This window comes from Spinacia oleracea, chromosome 4, assembly GCF_020520425.1.
Source record: "Spinacia oleracea cultivar Varoflay chromosome 4, BTI_SOV_V1, whole genome shotgun sequence".
NCBI lineage: Eukaryota > Viridiplantae > Streptophyta > Magnoliopsida > Caryophyllales > Amaranthaceae > Spinacia > Spinacia oleracea.
In genome coordinates this window covers 135981818-135990022 of record NC_079490.1, presented here as the reverse complement: position 1 = coordinate 135990022, position 8205 = coordinate 135981818, and the positions used below count along the sequence as shown (strand labels likewise).

At 25.6% G+C, this 8205-nt stretch overlaps 1 long non-coding RNA gene across 2 annotated transcripts; it reads right to left on the bottom strand.

Annotated features, from left to right (window-relative positions):
* Positions 1–299: 299 nt before the first annotated feature.
* LOC110779854 (uncharacterized) lies at positions 300–7964 on the bottom strand. 2 transcript variants are annotated; one of them, XR_008918869.1, is made up of 3 exons: positions 7527–7955; positions 1455–2484; positions 300–447 (listed from the first exon to the last, which is right to left on the bottom strand). It is a non-coding gene; the product is annotated as an uncharacterized lncRNA (long non-coding RNA). The 2 variants fall into 2 exon arrangements; XR_008918868.1 differs by lacking the exon at positions 300–447 and having other exon boundaries at positions 1580–2484; positions 7527–7792; positions 7873–7964.
* Between the last annotated feature and the right edge of the window lie 241 nt (positions 7965–8205).

The window sequence follows — 8205 nt, the reverse complement described above, 5'->3', positions numbered from 1 at the left end:
AATAATAATGAACTAATATATACCTAATCTCCAGATAACTAGGGGGTCGATTTCATTAATTCATAAATCAAACACCATTCTGATTGATCAAGCAACAAATAAAATGTGAAACCCCGACAATTCTCTCTTTTCTAAAGTACCCTTTTAATATAAAACGTAGAGAATCATCAAGGCATTATCGCCTGTGTGAAAACGTATCGGCTTAATCAGAATTTTGCAACGGAAAACTTTAAAATAACTTTAGGTTTATAAATATTCGACTACAGAGTTAATCCCAAAACCAATCAACGAAAATAAAATCAATGTAGCAGTTCAAGTTTAAAGTCCAATTAAACAAACACAAGTCAAGTTAGCAAATCAAAACTAAATACAAGCTCTCTAATCTCGATCCCAATGATGCATCATCTTCAAACCTGCAGATGGACAATGCTTATTGATCCTTAGAGACTGCTCACCAAAATGGGTCATCACATGATCAATAAGGCATAGCCATGATCAACACGCACAAACAAAGCACGTAATTAGCAAAGCTGAGTACTACATACTAAATCAAATAATAATCCTAACATGATTCTATTAAACGAACAATCCTAACATGATACTAATAAAACATAAGTAAGGACAACCAAAACATATTAACTTGAAGACCACACTTGACTAGACTAGAATGGACTAGACATGACTAGACTTTTATAACATTAATATATTTTAATTGAAATAGTCAATGGACCGAGTTGTCCAACAAGAAGTCTTCATTAAGGAAGACGAGGTACGGGCGCGACTCCGTAACCTCAGTGACCTGCGATATCGAGGAACTTTTGAATAAAATAGAACACGGTGATCAATCCCGTCCCAGAAAAGGCCATGGGCTACCACCATGAACCCCAACTCCTGTTTGTCCGTCACTTCAGACGTGCACAGTCTAAAGCTATTGCTATTCAGTTTCACTTTACATGATTTACCAATTAATACTTTGTTATGACTCATCAATCACATAAATCATGTAATCAACAAGTATTCACAATTGTTTTTATCTTGGAATTAAGTAAGCGATCACAAAATTATCAATCAAGGACTTATTCCAATTAATTCAACATTTCCTTTAACAATGACTAACCCCTTTATATGGATATAAAGTTTCAACTTACTAAACAAGGTCATCGGCCCTCATAAAGTAGTGAAATGCTAAAAGGGAACAACGATCAATCGATCTCAACCAATATATAATATAATATAATATAATGTTCCCAACCGACATGCTTGCATCAAACATCATAATAAAATCCATGTTCAACACGTTCATCCAACAACATTAAACATGTAAATTTCAACATAACCAAGTTCAAAGCCATAACATAACCAAGTTCAAAGACATAACATAACCAAGTTCAAAGACATATTCAACATGGTTTCAACATAAGCACGCATCCCCAAGCACACAGGTATGTACGTACCTTGTGTAATGTAACGCCCCGACTTTTCGGCTCCTTAATTAGCGGTAATAAACCTTACTTAACTGATCATTGGCAGCGAAAATAAACATAAAATAATCCTGGGACCTGTGGGTATGGGCCCACAATTAAAATAATCCTCAAATAACATTCCATAAATAATGCAAATTTCCCAAAAATAAATATAAATCAATATTCTTATAACAACTCAGTAACAGGATTTCCATAATAAATAATTCTCATCTCGATATCCCCATAATAAACTACCAACTCCAGTAATAACTTTGACTTGAGCAACTTGAACTCCTTAATCGAACCTGTACACCGTCATAAAAATAGAAAACAGGAAAAAACACAGAAAATACAAAAATGAGTGGAAAACTCAGTAATATTACTCCAGCCCGTCAAAACGGATTTATTTTGAAAATCATTTGGCACATATCAATCATTAGCATTTATTGTTCGGAAACAACTAACTTTATCTCGTTATCTTGAAAACTGTGTCGGCAAGGAATCATTTCCTTTACAGCTCATTGGCAAGTACAGGTTTTGGCGGGACTTTTCTTACATCATTTCAGGGGGGGAACTGTTTCCCAAACTTTAACTTTAACTTGCCTCCACCTGTGACTCGCCCATTTACTAGTTCAGTTCACTTTTCCATGCCGACAAAAGCAACATCGTATTTCTTTAAAATAACTTTATAAATATCATCATTATTCCCGAACAACGCCTTTAACATCATAACATAATACATAATCATGCTCATAATACTTTAAATTATACATCATGGTATCATCACTTAAAACACGTAATAATCACATAATAGTCATATAAGCACACATTTAAACACATACGGGCATAAACATAAACGCTGGACATAAAAATTACACCTTAAAAATATTGTACGGACATAAATAATAATTGTTGGACATAATAGTTACCTCATTCAAACATCCAATAGGCTTAATCCTTAATTATCATCATGGTATAAATCTCAATTGCATCATATACTCCTCATGAGTTGCGTTGATACCTTGTTGTTCAATATTGAAGCATAAGACCCCAAAAATTAGATATAAACTACTACCAAAAATAATGATCAACTAAAAATTATGATATACTTACGTATTACTTAGGAGGGCGTCAAAATCGCAGCCAGGCATGTATTATGAAATACATGCCATGGGCTTGTTTGTAATTTCCCATCCATTTTGAAATTGTTGAATAGTCAACCCCGTTTGCCAACTTGAATCCCGTTTGTAATATGAATACCATTTTAAAATATTTAGCACCATTTTTGTGATATTAATACCACTTTATAAAATTTATTACAAAACGAGTACCATTTAAGGAAAATGAATTTCATTTAAAAAAAGTTTAGTACCATTTTTGTAATACCAATACCATTTTTGTAATACCAATACCAACTCAGCAATGCCAAGTCACCACCCCGTTTTACAAATTTACAATTCCATTATACATTTCCCCCAAAAAATATTTAACATTTACATTTACCTTTTTATTTGGAGTTTGACATGTTTTTGCAAATACATGTCAGGCATGTATTTGAACTTCCTCTATTACTTAGCTTTCCATAACATCATTGTATTTGTCATCAATTTATCTAATCAAACTCCAACAACTCAGCTTTTCTCATTTCCAACTAATTAAGGCCCACCAACATATTTGTGACTTTGGCCCACCTTAAACCATTACCAGTAACTCAGTAAGTAAAACAAGAGTATGAGAAATTATAGGAACAACAACATAGCTCACGCAACAGCAACACCCGCAATAACAGAGTTAGGTGGCGACTCCGGCGACGGACAATGATATGGCGCGGGTCGAGGGTCTGAATGGTGGTGGATGGACGCATTTCCGGCAGAAAGGGGTGGCAGGGGTGGCGGCACTGCGGTGGTCGAATGGAGGAGAGAGAAAATAGGTAGATATCAATGGTTTCTTGAATTTACACAAGGAAAAATAGAGAGGGGAAATAAATCAAACTTTGGAAATATAATCATAAATATTAATTGAGTTTTGAGCTTGAAGAACAAGGGGGTTTCAATGGCTATTTATAGGAATTTCTTGTCATGGTGAGTCATTGAAGAAGAGGAAAAATTTGGACATTTGGCAATCAAAATGTTAGGTCTTTGCCACGCATATAAGAGGAAGAAGGATTGAATTGGCCAAAAACTTGACAGATTTCAGAAAGAAAGAGAAGTCAAAATGTTTGTTGCATCAAGTGTACAATTACACGTATAAAGAAGAAAGGAGAAAGATGATTGAATTTTGGTCCTTTGATTGATCAAGGGCAAAATTGTAATTTCAGAGATTAAAATGAATAATCAGATTTTGAAGAATAAAAGTTGGCTTAAAAGAGCAAACTCATGTATGAAAATAAATTGGCTCAAATAATTCTTATTGGCCTTGTTTGGCAAATGGCTTTTTGCTGGCTTTTTGGTTGGCTTTTGGCTGTTGGCTTTTTAATCTGGTCAAACAGCCAAAAAATATGTTTGGTAACTGGCTTTTTAGCTTGCTGAAAAGCCAGCTTTTCCGCCAAAAATGAAAAGCTAGTAACACTAGCTTTTTGGAGTTGGCTTTTGGCTTTTCACTATCTAAATTACTTTTTTGTCCTTATTTTTTTACTAATTAACTAATAATTAATAATTAATAATCAATAATCAATAATTAATAATTAATAATTAATAATTAATAATTAATAATTAATAATTAATAATTAATAATTAATAATTAATAATTAATAATTAATAATTAATAATTAATAATTAATAATTAATAATTAATAATAAATAATTAATAATTAATAATTAATAATTAATAATTAATAAATAATAATTAATAATTAATAATTCATAATTAATAATTAATAATTAATAATTCATAATTCATAATTCATAATTAATAATTAATACTTAATAATTAATAATTAATAGTTAATAGTTAATAATTAATAATTAATAATTAATAATTAATAATTAATAATTCATAATTCATAATTCATAATTAATAATTAATACTTAATAATTAATAATTAATAATTAATAGTTAATAATTAATAATTAATAATTAATAATTAATAATTAATAATTAATAATTAATAATTAATAATAATAATTAATAATTAATAATTAATAATTAATAATTAATAATTAATAATTAATAATTAATAATTAATAATTAATAATTAATAATTAATAATTAATAATTAATAATTAATAATTAATAATTAATAATTAATAATTAATAATTAATATTAATAATTAATAATTAATAATTAATTAATAATTAATAATTAATAATTAATAATTAATAATTAATAATTAATAATTAATAATTAATAATTAATAATTAATAATTAATAATTAATAATTAATAATTAATAATTAATAATTAATAATTAATAATTAATAATTAATAATTAATAATTCATAATTCATAATTAATAATTAATAATTAATAATTAATAATTCATAATTCATAATTCATAATTAATAATTAATACTTAATAATTAATAATTAATAAGTTAATAATTAATAATTAATAATTAATAATTAATAATTAATAATTAATAATTAATAATTAATAATTAATATATAATTAATAATAATTAATAATTAATAATTAATAATTAATAATTAATAATTAATAATTAATAATTAATAATTAATAATTAATAATTAATAATTAATAATTAATAATTAATAATTAATAATTAATAATTAATAATTAATAATTAATAATTAATAATTAATAATTAATAATTAATAATTAATAATTAATAATTAATAATTAATAATTAATAATTAATAATTAATAATTAATAATTAATAATTAATAATTAATAATTAATAATTAATAATTAATAATTAATAATTAATAATTAATAATTAATAATTAATAATTAATAATTAATAATTAATAATTAATAATTAATAATTAATAATTAATAATTAATAATTAATAATTAATAATTAATAATTAATAATTAATAATTAATAATTAATAATTAATAATTAATAATTAATAATTAATAATTAATAATTAATAATTAATAATTAATAATTAATTAATAATTAATAATTAATAATTAATAATTAATAATTAATAATTAATAATTAATAATTAATAATTAATAATTAATAATTAATAATAATTTAATAGTAATATTAATATAATTAATAATTATAATTAAAATAATAATAATTAATAATAATTAATAATTAATAATTAATAATTAATAATTAATAATTAATAATTAATAATTAATAATTAATAATTAATAATTAATAATTAATAATTAATAATTAATAATTATAATTAATAATTAATAATTAATAATTAATAATTAATAATTTAATAATTAATAATTAATAATTAATAATTAATAATTAATAATAATAATTAATAATTAATAATTAATAATTAATAATTAATAATTAATAATTAATAATTAATAATTAATAATTAATAATAATAATTCATAATTAATAATTAATAATAATAATAATAATTAATAATTAATAATTAATTAATTACTAATTAATAATTAATAATTAATAATTAATAATTAATAATTAATAATTAATAATTAATAATTAATAATTAATAATTAATAATAATAATAATAATTAATAATTAATAATTAATAATTAATAATTAATAATTAATAATTAATAATAATAATAATAATAATAATAATTAATAATTAATAATTAATAATTAATAATTAATAATAATAATTAATAATTAATAATAATAATTAATAATTAATAATTAATAATTAATAATTAATAATTAATAATTAATAATTAATAATTAAAAGTTAATAATCTACGGAGTATTAATTAATGACTATTAACTAACAGTGAATAATTAATTAATAATTAATCATTTATTATTAATGATTAATTAATAATTATTAATTATTATTAATTTAATTATTATTAATTATTAATTATTAATTATTAATCATTAATCATTGATTATTTATTATTAATTATTAATTATTACTCCGTAATTATTAATTAAAATAATAATTTATTAATAATATTGCATAAAGTAATTTATGTTTAATTTATATTTTATTTATTTGTAATTACGTTTTACTCCGTACACAATACACAGTATGTATTGAAAAATGAATAAAAGACATTAAATGTCCTTGAATGTCATTTTACATAGCTACAGCCAACAGTCAACAACTGATTTTACCAAACATATTTGTAACCAATCCATAGTCAAACAGCCAACAAAAGCAGCCAACTTGAACAGCCAGTCAAACCAGCCAAGTAAAACAGCCGACAGCCAACAGCCAACAGCCAATTGCCAAACAGGGCCATTATGTCAAAATAAAAAGTTAGACATAATATTATAATAAGTAGATCGGAAAAAGAAAAAAAAAATTAGGACGTAATTACGTTAATAATCGTAATTACCGAATAATAAAACAGGCTTAAAAATACGGGGTGTTACATGTAAACAAACTGATAGGCCACTTTAACACTTTCAAAAGTCGCCTATAGAGAATTCTCTGCCTAAAACAACCAACAAAGGTTCCCAATCAACTTCTAATCATTCACAACTATAATAAAGCATTCTAAATACATCCTAAACATATTTAGAACCTTCCCTAATATCAAAACTTGAACATTTGATTTCCTAGCATCATAATTATATTGAATTAATGATTGAAATTCGTTGAAAACTCTTCAAAAACATCATACTTTAAATTTTCAGCAATATAAACTCGTTTAAAAACTTCGCCAAGACCAACTTACATTCTTAGAACATCGAAACAATAAATTTAATAATCCCTAATCATCCTACCATGATTTAAAACCATTAAAGACTTAAAATTCATGCTTTAAATAATTAAAAATCCTTATTTCAATGCATTTATATAATCTAAAAATTAAATTTATTATTTAAACATAATATATAAATATGAAATTCTAATTAAATCATAAAAAATTTAAATTTAATTCAAGAAAACATAAATTAAATTAATAAAACATAATTAAAAGATAAATTAGTTTAAGGGTTTAAGAATTAACCAAAAAGAGAGACAAAAGGGTGGTTGGCCGGCGGTCAGAGACGACAGAAGCAGAGAATAGTAGGTCGCTGACAGACACGGCTGGCTGGTGGCGCAGCGGTGGTGGCTACGACTGCGACTGCCTTGAGCTTGCGGGATAGGAAGAATGAAGAGGAGGAGTTCCGGCGAGCGAGAGGGAGAACAAGAAGGAGGGCGTTGGCTGGTGTGGACGAAGAACGCGGCGGCACAACAATGAAAGCTGGGCGGCGACGCTGCGGTGGCTGGCGGCTGTCGCACGCAAAACAGAAAAACCAAGTAAGGAGAGGAGGAAAACGAAAGAGGAGGAGAAGGGAGAGGGGAGAACTGACCGGACGGGCAGCGCCGGCGACGGTCACGGTGGCTGGTGCGTCTGGAGAAGGAGGGAGGAGAGGGTTCGTGAGATTGTACGTTTTGTGAGGGTGGCTGGCCTTGCGCTGGGCCTGGTCGAGGCTTGGCGTGCGATGGTGCGTGTTGGCTCGCTGGGCGATGGCCTGGCTTCGTGCTGGGCCTTCGTCTAGCGGGCCTCGTCCGATGCTAATTCGTACGATACGCTTCCGATTAAATTCCCGAATCCGGAATTCATTTCCGATACGAACAATATTTAATATTTCCGATTCCGGAATTAATTTCCGTTTCGAACAAATATTTAATATTTCCGTTTC